Genomic DNA, 14,003 nt, shown 5'->3' with positions numbered 1-14,003 from the left:
ATACTTGTATGCAATCCTCGCCTAATTGAAGACTAAAAAAAAAAAAAAAAAATTGGGTTGCTGGTATGATAGGTGATTATGACTAGGTTTCTTGTTTTGTGTATGTGGTTTTTAAATTTTTATTGAGCTACTATGAGTAAGTGGTAACCTATGTTAGAAAATCATTGAATTAACAAGTTTGGATACAAGACTACATTATCATCATGAGACAATGCAAACATGATGAAATACATAAGTTTTAACGCATGGCAATATGGATGATGTCACTTGAGGAAGAGGTGAAGGAGGCTGACGAGGTAGTGGAGGGGGAAGATGAAGATATATCCTGCCACAAGAAAAGTGAGCGACAATCATTCTATAGACGTGGCATGACATGAGTAAGGAATGTAAGACATTGTTTTGGTCTCTTACGTGATCTTACTTAGGGTCAAGTGAGTATATATTTAGTGCAAGGAATTGTTTATTGTATTTTTAGTGTCCTAAGTGTTGAAATTACATTTTGTAGGTCATATGTAAGCCCTATGGAGATGAGGAAGATAAGGATCAGGACATGATTGATCTTGTAACGTTTGTTCGGGACAAGTGGGCGACACAGACTGTTCATCTACATCCATACAACTACCTCGGTCCTCCACCTTGTCTTCCTCATCATCGTCGTCCTCCTCTTCTTTCTCATCCTCCTCCTCTTCCTCATTCATATCTTCCTCCCATGACCCCTCAATTAGGTTGGTTGTTGCCTCTTGAATCGCGGTTGAGGAGGTCGGTTTTTGTGGGTGGGCCTCCCTAAAATGGTTGAGTTCTCCTTTTCTGCCCAAAGTGGAGCCCAGAGTGGAGCGTTTGCAAAACTTTGACACCTCTCTTGCAATGTGCAGTGAGAAAAATGGAAGATCAAGGTCGAAACATACTCTAACACCATTCTTTTTGTCAATACAATTGCTATCAAATGAGTTATTTTTCACCAATGACACATCTAAGTTGCTTAAAAATGTCATATTTCTAAAATTTACTTCTAAGACCAACCTAAACCTACATAGCATGTGAAAGAGCGAAGACCAATTTTTTCACTTGGTTCTTAAAGAGAAACACGATATTGTTGATCATGTACATTGAGTCCTTCACTTTCTCCATATCATCCATGTACTCAAACGAGACATGGATAACATTGATGTTGAGGTTGTCTTCTGCAGATCAAAGTTCACCAGCTCCTGGCTGTCGAATCCTTTCCTCAATCTTTTAAGGACCTTCTGGTTTAGGAACATGGATGACAAGCGACCAACCAGTCAGAATTGGAAACACCTCTCGCACTCGAAATGACACCAAGAGACGAGATGTTGATCACTACACAATCAACCTAGGCATAAGACAATCCTGACGGGTGGCTGGATCTTTAGGGCGAGTTGCTGAATCTTAACCTTGAGTCGTAGGGGGTTGGGATGAAATCTATTATTGAGAAAACATGAACTGATAGAGGGGAGTCAGAGAGAGCAATGAAGGAATAACCAGGGGGATCTTGAGTGAATAGAACACTCCATACTAAGTTCTGCCTCTTGATAAAGAGGCATGTCTTTCGTCAAAACACAAAGAAACATTGCATTACTTCTTGATGTTGCAGAATACTCAAGAGACTTAGATGACGGTGAGCATTTCACGAAAAGGAAACAGTGGGAGGGAGGGAAGATTATGAAAGAATAAAATCTTGAGCATATTTTTATAGAACCCTAGACATTCGCTCAAATATCACGCAAATGACAAACAAACTCGAATTAAAGAATGAGATTCACCAACAAAAAGAGGTTCATAGTTATTTTATGTGTACCTATTGACATTCACACTAAAACCTTACGAAAAATAGGCTAACAAGTACTAAAACATTATATGTGCAATATCTAACATAAGATGAAACAAACTGACAATCTCATTAGAGAGATGCATACTAAATATACATTGGCCGCCGTACTCGAATTAAAGAATGAGATCCACTCAAAAATAATGAAATTTACAGTTATTTTGCTCGTACCTGCTGACATTCTCATTAAAACCTTACAAAGAAGAGCCCTGCAAACACTAAAATATTATCTTCGCAATATCTAACATCAACTAAAACAAGGTGTGAATCTCATAAGGGTACTAAAAATATGCTGACCTCCAGACATCCGCTGGTATTTCTCGTAAAAGTGTGAATCCACTTTGGGTAGGAGATTCAGATCATCTTGGTGTGGATATCCAGGTCCGTGCAAAACACTTGTAAAGGGTAAAATGGTAAAAAAATCAAGAATCAGCATTTTTGGATAGCCAATTTTTTTTGGCAAATTAATAGGTATTTGTGTGAATGTGCTATATTTCGTGGATAGAACGGTCATTTTCTTTTAGATACAACGAGGTTAGCAATAATTCATGGTTACCATGTGACGAGGGATTCAAAGCTATTATTCTTTCTCAATAATCCATTTCGAGGGCCCCTTAGCTGGAAGTGAGTGGATCCCAACTTTTACATGAACGCTATTATGATTTGTTGTCTACTTCTGTAGTCATGTTAGGTATTTTTTTTCTTTGTTATTATTATTTTGCTTTCTTTTGGAAATATTTCCTATAACTTATGTTCTTTTAGTGCATTTGTCATTATATTGCCTAATATAGGCTTTTTTATTTTGTCATTATTCTTTTTGGTCTCCCTTAATACCTTTGTTTATGATTTTTATTCTCTTGCTTGTATCATAAACATAACATGTTTTTCATTTGTTTTCACACTAAAGATTTACTCAATTTTTTTTTTACGAGGTTCCTTCAATACTTTGAATGATCAGTTCTTGTCTCATCACATACATGCTTTATCAATTTATATGTTTAATAAAGAGAGAGAGAGAGAGAGAGAGAGAGAGAGAGAGAGAGAGAGAGAGAGAGAGAGAGACTTTGGTAGGGTTAACAGGGGTACATGGGCAAGCGACGGTGGACGTGCCGGAAATCTCAGATCCGACCGACTACCCGAAGCCTCCAGAATATCTATAAAATAGAAGTTGACACTCATGACATTATAAATTTGTTTCAAAAGCAGAAAGAAATAAGTAAGCCAACAGATTGGATATGGGTCACATCATGCTTGGGTCAGCCATATATTTGAGAACCAGGATTCACATGGATCTGGATGTGGATCCAACATAAATAGATCATCACACAGAACTCTCTTCTAGATGGCTTTATTAGCATCATGTCAATTGACTACGGTGCACGATGTTGGTAGTGCTGATATATATATATATATATATATATATATATATATATATATATAGAGAGAGAGAGAGAGAGAGAGAGAGAGAGAGAGAGAGAGAGATGCGCTGGTTCTGCCCCATTTTTTTGTTTTGCCCCGTTAGGCTCATTCAAAAATCATAGTTTTTGGTATTTTTTCTCACATCTAACACCATAGATGTGATCTATATAGGTTTTGTTTAGAGGGAACCAGCTTTTGGATCAGTGGAATCTGACCTGTATACAGGTTTCTCTGGTGATCCAAAATCAATGGCTAGGAAGGCATAAATTTTTTCTGGCTCATAAAAATACATTTTTTTTAAATGATTCAAGAGTCGGTTCTCACTAAATCGAGCATGCTAAATACATCTAACAGTTCAGATCTTTCATAAAACACTTCAAACAATTGAGGCCTAATGGTGCAGGAGAAGAAGGGCTTAATATGTTCAGTTTATATATATATATATATATATATATATATATATATATATATATATATAGAGAGAGAGAGAGAGAGAGAGAGAGAGAGTCTCTTAAAACATTCTAAATGGCTTCAAAGGGCAAAATTTTGGGTGATTGCTTAATCCAAACTTATAGATGTATTTTTTATATCTTGGTTAGTGAAAATATGTATTAGATTAGGCATTTTTCATGCTTAGATGTGTTTTTAGAGTATTCAAAAATCAGCAACTCATATTGCATCAAGAACTTGATGAAAGAAAAAACCAAGTTTCTCATTAAATTAATTAAATGAAAAGTATGATTTTTTTAATGAATAAGCAATGACAAACACATAGGAAAAACACTTAAAATTACATTTTTGGGAGTTATTCAGGTTGGTTTATGACATCAACAAACCCAATCTTTACTGAAAGATCGATGGAGAAATCAGTTCTAACGCAAGCATGTTTTTTAGTAAGTAAGAAGTAGCAAAGACATCGATCAATTTTACCAACAGGGGCTCCCCTTGTTTGGTAGGAGCAGCTTGTGCACGTCACCTTGTGTTGGGACGTTGCAGGTTCAAAACCCAATGGTAATTTGTATAACTGGTAAAGGTCTGCCTAACCCCAGCTTGCCTTTTAAAAAAAAAGACATCTATCAATTTAGATCAAGCAAAAAACACCACCATATATGATTTTTGAATGGTCCTAATGAGTGCCCTAGCTTTTTGGTTCCTCATAACGTACATCGGTATTTGACAATGCTAATTTTTAATTTCTTTTAGTTCTTGAAGGGCTTCAAAAATAACAACCACATTTTTTTATAGTCAAGAAAAAATGATAGTTTTTCATTGAATATATATATATATATATATATATATATATATATATATATATATATATATATATATATATATATATATATATATATATATATATATATATATATATATATATATATATATATATATTGGTTCTTCCCTAATGTCCCTATAGTGAGGATGATGCTATTTTTCAATGCTTCAAGGCATGTTTTGCAAATCAAACCCCACGTGTTTAGCATGGTTAATTTGCTAGAGCCAGCTCTTTGAACATGTTTTTGAATGAAAAGCATGCTTTTTTGGGTCTTTAGAAAATAAAAAATTGTGAGCTATGGATTTTTAAAGCCTTCAAAAGTATGCTTATGTATCATAAGCGGAAAATCTAATGATAAACAAATCATGTAAATAGTATCTATAAAATCAGATTAAAAACAAAAAAATAGCACCATCCACACCGGGTGGATGTCAGGAGGAACCAATATTACTCTATGAACCACTTCCAAGGGTCATATTGCCGCAGGTGTTTCTTTATTAATCTCAGGCTATAGATGTGTGTATCATTGTTTGTTAGCAGGAAACATGTTTTTCATCAAATGGTTTCAATGGAAAAAGTACATTTCTCATTGTATTTTTTTGTGTGCAATATAAACTGTTGATTTTTTTTATCTTCGTCTTAACATATGAAATTTCTCATCTATCAGATATTCTCCATAAAAAAAAAAAAACTGTAAAGATCATATTCATAGGTTTTGATTTACAAAACCTTTCAATAAAGCATCAAAATAATAATATGATTCACACCGTGTCCATGCTTGAATTAGGTAGGACAGATCAATTACTCTATGCATGTGTGGTGTTCATGTTATGCATCTTTGAGGACATGTTCGATTGTGTGGGTGTCAGTGTCCGTCGTGCACACAACACATGGGGTTCGTGCAGATGTGTGGGACACCGCGTCCCACACATCCCTTTGGGATGTGTTTTGGTGTTCGGGGGAGTTCGACCTTCCCTCGAACAAGGGAGGAGAGGACACCCCTAGACACCTTTGAGAAAAAAACCCGAAAAAATGTCATTGTCTAGGGCTGTTCACGCCACATACAAGTAAGGACAGGACATGGTGTCCTTGTCCTTCCCTGCCCGCGAACCAAACGCCCCCTGATTGTATCTTGTTGCCCTTATGCAGTTCGGGCGACGTTCTGCAGTCATATTAGTCAAAAGCAGGTAATGTGGCATTAGTCATCTTGGCCGGTACCACTTTACTGGTTTTCACCCAAAGGGGAGGGGAGGGGCTTTGTGCATCAGCCTGACTCAATACAAACAGTACCAAAGTCTGGTTCTTTCTCCTACCTTTTGTCATCAACAAGGAAAATTAATTGGTAGAAACTGAAGCCTTCCAAAAATGATGGGGTCCATAATCCACCACTAGTTTCTTCATTGGTTGCATACTGCATATGACATAAAGTACAAAAAGAATAGTATAAAAGAACCAATTGATTAGCAATGATGCAGACTCCTAAGGGAATAAAGAAATGGGCGGTCCAGATCCAGATGAAAAGTTTTGCCTTGGTCCACCGACTATGGTCCCAACACTAGCCATTTTATACTACCACAATGAATGGACGTCAGTAAATGGGGGTGGTCGTGTAGGATTCCCCACTGTTTAAAGGAAGATATGCTGTTATGGAGGAAATTTTAAAGAAAGATATGGTGTGAATCAATGGCATTCTCTAATGTGCAATCAAAGATATGTTGTGAGCCCGTTTTCCCTTTGGGGTATGTTAGGTAAAATGGATTAGGTCAATGAAAAAATGACAGCATATACTGCACTAAAAACTTGATTAACTAAAAATCAAATTTTTTTGTTAAACTGATTCGATTCAAAGAAAGGTTTTTAGTAAATAAGCAATGATAAACACATTTACATTTACAGGTTTGGAATAACCAAAAAAATGTGTACAAATATGTTTTTAAAGAGGTCTGAGAGATAAATGGTTTGGAAGACACACATTACTCTCTCTCTCTCTCTCTCTCTCTCTCTATATATATATATATATATATATATATATATATATATATATATATACGAGTCACTAGAATATGAGAACAAATATGTGAACTGCAATTTTCATAGATTTTTTGTTCTTTTCTCTTGATTTAACTCTATGGATGTGATCTACATGCTTGGTTTTATAAAAACCCGCTGTTGAATCATTCGATTTTGATGCCTAAACGAGATTTTTTTAAGACTTTAAAATCAATGGCTCATAATCTTCATAAATATTCAAGCATTCAAAAATCATATTTTTTCATTGAAAATACATGATCCAACTGTTGATTCCTAGCAAATTAACCATGCCAAGCACATATTGGATTTGCAAAAACAGTTTTGGAAAATGCCCAAATTTTTAGTTCTCATGTACTAGTTCTCGCGCGTGTGTGTGTATATATATATATATATATATATATATATATATATATATATATATATATATATATATATATATATATATATATATATATATATAGAGAGAGAGAGAGAGAGAGAGAGAGAGAGAGACGAAAACCTACCCACTAAAAAAGCATGCCAAACCTACCCAATGAAAAAAAAATTGTCTGTTCAGATTGATTTACTAGAAACCAACACTTAGAACGTAAATTTTGGATAGAAAAAAATGATATTTAGAGCCTCAAAAATTTATAAAAATTATAAGCCGTTGATTTTTGAAACTTAAAAAAATCTATTCATGCATTGGAATCAAATGCTCCAAGAACTGATTCCTATAAAAACAAGCATATAGATCACATCTGTACAGTCAGAATTTTGAAAAAAAACCACCAAAAATCAATAAAACGTGTGGTAGGTTTGATATGTTTTTTAGTGCTTAGGTTTTATATATATATAAGCATATTTGTTTTTTTTTATTTTTTTATTTTTGGTTGTGTTTTTCATAAAACTAACCTTACAGATGTGATCTACATGTTTTACTTAGTAGGAATCATCTCTTAAATCGTACAATTGTGACATGTAGATAGGATTTTATAAGACTTCAAAAATCGATGGCCTACAATATCCAATGTCATAAAATCATGTTTTTTTCATGAAAAAAATACTATACAAAAGCTTGTTCCCACTATTTGGAACTTGCTGAATACATTCATGAGGTCGTATTGGATCAAAACAACTTGCGCATAGGATAATATATAGCACCGTTACCAAAACATTACCCTATATATATAATGGTACATAGCCATCATATATAATGATTTTGTGACAACCGCATCATAAACGTTGCGCGATTTCAAAGTGCAGCTAATGAACATCATATTTTTAATAAAATTAACAAAATTATTTTATTGTAATATATTTATGTGTTCACATAATATGCAGCGGCGCTGCATCATGCATGCATCGCCTACACAGCTATCAATCTTGGCATTTCTTGGGATGGACGTAGTCTCCATCTCGAGAAATGTTGAGATGGGTGGCTGTCAGCAGTGGCAGCGGATGCAGCGTCGTTGCATAAAAAATGCCCTCCGTATTTATTTATTTATTTAATCATACTCGGACCAGATAAGAACTACATGAACCAGACCAGGGTCATACCTGGTGAAACAATATTTGTTTATCATTTTTACATTGAAAAATTGCAGGTATTAATCGGGACTCGAGTCGGGGCCCGGGTCTGGTATAAAATTTTACAAACTATACTCAGGTCCATGTATTAATCAACTCCAGACTCGGGTCTTCTTATTTATCACCATACCCGGACTGTATAGGATTTGGTCCAGGTTGGGTCCAGATAAACCTGACCCGTTGACACCCCTAGTCGATCCCAAACTGACTGCAAATGGGCAAGATCGTGTCCTTTTTCATTCCCATCGAGACCACCCTGAACATGATGGTGCAAATGTTGTCATTCTTTTTTTCTTTAAAAGGGAACATATAAAGTAGTCGAGCTTAGGGATGCAAATACGTCAGATCCAGGATGGTGGTTTTGCAATTTTTGGCTGTTTGGACCCGACCATATCCAACTTTCCCATGTATTTAGCTGTTCTGGATCCTGCCTGTTTGCATCCCTAGTCTAGCTCTGACACCCAAATCAGATCCAGGTTCAAGTGGGTTTTGGATCATATGTTTGTGCTCCTTGATAAGGCCAACTAGTGAGATGAGATCCGTATCCCTTCTTAACCAGTCTCAGTCGAGTCCTGGCCCGATTGATAACCCTAACTAGAGCAGTGCAGTAGTGATCCAGTGGCAGCTGGGATCAAATGTAATTCGGGTTGCAACACAACATACACGAACATGGTTGGGTCATGCTTGATTTTATCAAATTAGGATTGGTTCTCATTCTGGATCTGATCTGTTATACAGTGAGATCCAAATCCGGTTCTGATCTTAAGTTTATGTTACCAGATACGACCTACTATAAGGGGTACTCTTCACTGTTGTTGTATAGAAAAGCTTATTGTCCCAAATTCGAACTGGATCTGTTGCTGAATTGATACCTGATCCGAATCCATTGGTTTCGGCCACATTTTGTCAATCCAACCAGGATTCAGATATGGGTAACCCATACCGATAATATGGGTTGGATCTAGTCTGAACTAGATTGGAACCCCAATCCACTTGTACCACTAATTACAGATCTCAGATTGGACAATGAATGGGAATAATTTGTGAGGGCTAGCTGGTAGGCCCAGTTCACTTTGGACCAGTTCTGTGGCACTGTCTACCATGATCACACGCTATCAACCAAATGAGTCCTTGCAAAAATACAATTTTTTTTCTTTTTCTTTTTACATTTACACAGGATTAGAGATCTACCGTGCTGACTCTGCCTGACTTACTTATGGTCACTGTCCTGGCAGTGTAAAACTCCGTAAGCTTACCTCTAGCCCTCCGGAAGTCATCAGGCTTGGGCTTGAGCAAGAGGTGATGCTAATGAGATTTGAACCTACACTGCCTGCCTAGTGGCCTAGGCCTCATACCACTAGTCAAACCCTTTGGGGCCCAAACCCTAATTTTGGTCATTGCCATCTTCAATAAAGGACCTGAGGGTTGCTGCAATGATGAAAACAAGCAATTAAGCACCCCAATTTCAAGTCTTTGATATTTTAATTGCACTTTAAGTATAACAATTAATTTTTTATTGCCTAAAATCAAGGTTAAGTATTCTCAAAGCAATTAAATATGTCAAGTTGGTGAAAGGGACATATTCGTTGAACATACATTGCATTAATATCTGTTCTTTGAAAAAAATAAATTAACAATAAATAATATAAAGTACCACAAAAAAAAAGGTTTTGAAAAGACAATGGTCAATTACCAGAAAACCAACTACCAAACATGGTTACCAAAGGATTTCAAGAAAGACTTGATTGGATCACTTGAAGGTTGACCAATTTGATGACCATATTTTTTGTGCTTCTCAATTCTCCCATCTTCAAGATCACTTGAAACATGAACAAACTCTTGAACTACATAATGCAATGTTTTTTTTTTTTTTTTGGATAATACAAGGGAAAAAAAAACCCATCTCTGACTGCACCTAATTGGCTGGCCTCCGGTTGGTAAAACCCTTCTGCCCACCGAAGAGTAAATCTAGCTTCGACCTTCCGACAAGAGATGCCACCCATGGGTTTCGAACTTGCAACATCCCGTCAACTTGGTGATATTCACAAGGCCCTACCAGATGAGTGAAGCCCTTGTGAGCTACATAATGCAATGTTTAGCATCATGTATGCAAGACAGTACCCACCCGGGTCGCTCGAGTGGCAGTGGGTCTGGGGTAAAGGTGCTGACCCTTTCTTTTCAGGTTCGACTCCCACTGAGTGTGGGTGCTTTTAACTGGTGGGCCCCGCAAGAGCTTGGGTGTCAGTGACCCCACCCAGTGTTTACCTTGCAGGGGAGCCAGCCCATTAAGTGACTCAGTTCTCGGTGAGGCTTCCTTGTCATAAAAAAACTATCATGTATAAGATATAGCCAATTTCAAGAACCGCATTTCCTTATGTTGAACTAGGTTAAAATCTTTAAATATATGTTGCTTATGAACGTGCTCATCTTTCAAGTCATGATAAGTACATACTGAGAAATATCTGAAAACAAACTTCGAACTGTCCATATTGAAATCCACATTACCATTTCCTCGAAATCCAACGGTCTGATATTGTTAGATTTGGAAATCAACGGCCCACATCTAGACAAGCAGTTTGTGGCTCGGCTTTCCTAGTCAACTAAGAGCTCATTTTTGGCTTGCAAAATAGTCTTGACAAGCGGAGCTGTAAGTTTCTCATGAAGTTTACCAAGCAGAGCATGAACAAGAGGTGCTCAACTCGGCTTGATCCGAATTGTATAAATTCAATAAAAGATACTATTGTATATGTATACAGTGTCATTTTTTTAAAATCTATATAGTGTCATTTATATCGTGCAGATAAATGAGTTGATTGAGCTACATACTTGCAAAGAGGTCGGCTGTTGGTTAGTTGGTACCAGTGTTGTTAAAAGCGTGCCTTGAGGCGCAAAAGGCAAGGCCCTCTGCACCTCAAGGCGCCAGCCTAAGGCGTGATAATAATAATAATAATAATAATAATAATAATAATAATAATAGGAAGAAGTATTTTTTTAAAATTTTTGATATTTTTATAGTTTTTTTTAGTTTAAAATTTTTGAGGCTTATGCTTTACGCCTCACCTCAGTTCTTTGTGGAGTGCCTCGCTTCGCCTCAACACTTTTCACAACATTGGTTGGTACTGTTATCAACATAAATTTTTTTTTAATAACTCAGGCTTGGCTTGTCACTAGCTAGGGCTAGGGTTCAACCTAAATGAGCTAAGTTTGAAAAGACCAAGCCCAGCTCTTTTACTAACCCTCAAACTCAAAATTAAGTGTGCATCTTAAAGAGTTCAACAAGCTCATTACATATAAGGCTTTTAAACATAAATTTAAGAGAATTTTATTGGCCATCATAATCGAGGTGTGCATCTTAAAGAGTTCAACAAGCTCATTACTAACAAACTTTATCAAGCCCAATTAGTAAACCAAACCCTCAACAACCATAGTTTGGCTTGCTCACGATGCATGACTGAGGTGCTCATATCGACAAGCCTTCATCTAACTGCCCGCAAGGGCTCGACTCGTAGGGTAGGGATGCCTTGTGAATATCACTAATTTGAAGCAATGTCACGAGTTCGAAACCCACAGGGAGCATCTCTTGCCGCAAGATCAAAGCTAGGTGTACTCCCCGGTGGTGGGAGGAACTTAAAAAGATGTTACCAAATGGAGGCCTGCCAATGTGTAGCAAGGACCGAAGGTTTTTCCCTTAGCCTAGCCGGAAAATAAAAGTACTTTATTGAACCAAAGACTGGCAATGACAATTATGACCACCATAGTGACAAACTTTTTTTTTTTTTTGGCAAAATATTGATTTTCAAAAACTTGTGAGAAATTGAAAATTTTTCATAAATCTTGCATTTTTTTTGCAATAAAAATTTTCATAAATCTCGCATAAATCTCAGAAATAAAAAATAAATTAAAATTTATAAAAAATATTTTTAAAGAAAATATTAATAAAAAAATATTTAAAAATAAAAATACATGGTTTTTTCATGATAAATAGCAGTTTAAAACATACATATCGAGGTATTTATGTTTTTTCATAAATCTCACAATATTTTGAAAATCTCTCAAGAAATTGCCATTTTAATCTTTCAGGCAATTTCTAGCGATATTATAGCGAGATTTTTATAAATCTTGCGATATTTGTCATGACCACCAGCAGATAACACCTAGTCCTTGAAAAGTCAAAGGGCAGTTTAATCATTTACAAAATCCAGGGCTATTTTCGTCTCTCTCGTAACCCTGGTTAGTAGAGTAGACCTCGTTGACATGGAATTCGGTGCCTACATGGCACTGGAAGACCAATGGGCGCGTGGGACCCATGGGGAGACGTGGACGGCAATATTGGGGTTTGGTATAATAAGACAAAGGGTCCAAGTCGAGTGAAGAGTTCCAAAAGAGTGTTTCTTAGCAGCAAAAGCAATAGAGAAAAGCGAAAAGATCATGTGCAATATAATTGCACAAATATTTGTGCATTAAGCACCTGATCACCCTCTATCTTGGTGACAGGCCTGTGGGTTGTGGGGCCCAAGGCCTGATGGAGGGGCGATCAGGTGCTTAATGCACAAAACTTGTGCCATGTGATTGCACTCGGTACGGACTCGAGAAAAAATGGAGCTGAAAGCAATGCCCTGCACCGCTATAAATTATATTTATAATTTTCTCGTTAAATTCATATAAAAAAATAAATTCTTAGAAATGCATGTACAATTAAAGTTAAAAATCATTTATATGAAGGGCTGGGAAACAAGATGAGCTGATTGCAGTGCAGCTCATGAAGTGCTCGTTCCAACTTGTGAAGTAGGTTCAGCAAGCTGAAAATGGACAAGAGGTGTTCGATTCGGCTCAGCTGGTGCTTACACACTAAGTACTAATGGTTATATTCAATATATATTTTGTATTATGTAGTATTAGTCTGAATTAAATAGTCAAAAGTGTTTGGCTTACAAGCAATAGGTTTAGAATTCAAATCCTGTTGCTTACAAGTTTTGAGACACCATACTTTTTCTATAAACAAGTAAATTACTAGTTCAACTTTGTAACAATTTACTTTCTTTCTTTTTTTCAATAAATGAGCCAGCTTTGAGCTTGCCATCTTACAAGTTTTGCTAGCTTTATCTGATGCAGGTTTGGATGCCGTTTATCTTGAGATCGACCGCACCCAAAAGGAGCTCACTTTGACCTGATTCCATCTTGCTTAAAACTGGTTTTATCGTGTTATGATCGCGACAACTAGGCGATAAGTTCAAAGCAAGTGATATGTTGAAAATATCGTATTTTATAAGAGTATAGATAAGACCTTAGAAATGCTTTCATTATACAAGGAAATCTTTTGTCATTGATATCAAGCTTGAGGGTATTATTGAGACTCCATGAACTGCCGGAATGTGACTCGTGCGGCCTGAAATTGTGTCAGATTCCGGCCAAATTGATGCAATCATTGAAAAAGAGACGTTAAAAAAAATCAATCATGTTTTGCAAAAATACATTATAAATACAATTTTTCATTGCGTCATCATTGTCTTCTTTTGCTTTTTTTTCTCTTACATTGCTGTCACCTCAAAATTATTGGCCAATCATTTAATATTTATTTTTATTTAATTTATTTAAAATTCACATTTTCCCAAATCCCCACTCCAAATAGAGGGTAAGCCCTACTCTCTATATATGAAGAGAACCCCAACCGTTCCTCTCTCTCTCTCTCTCTCTCTAGGCTTCTTCCTCAAGATCATCACATACCAACATCTGATTAAATTCTCAAAACCAAAATTCCAAACTTGAAATTCAGCAATGCTAGGCAAAAGATCAAAACCCATTTCCAAGAAGTCAGTTTTAGAGATACCCAGTGGCCGGAGAAGTTTCTCCGATCCGGAGACGGGC

Source organism: Nuphar pumila, chromosome 10, assembly GCF_984573655.1.
Source record: "Nuphar pumila chromosome 10, dmNupPumi1.hap1.1, whole genome shotgun sequence".
NCBI classification, from domain to species: domain Eukaryota; kingdom Viridiplantae; phylum Streptophyta; class Magnoliopsida; order Nymphaeales; family Nymphaeaceae; genus Nuphar; species Nuphar pumila.
The sequence above is the reverse complement of the archived record's forward strand: the minus strand, read 5'-3'. Positions refer to the sequence as shown.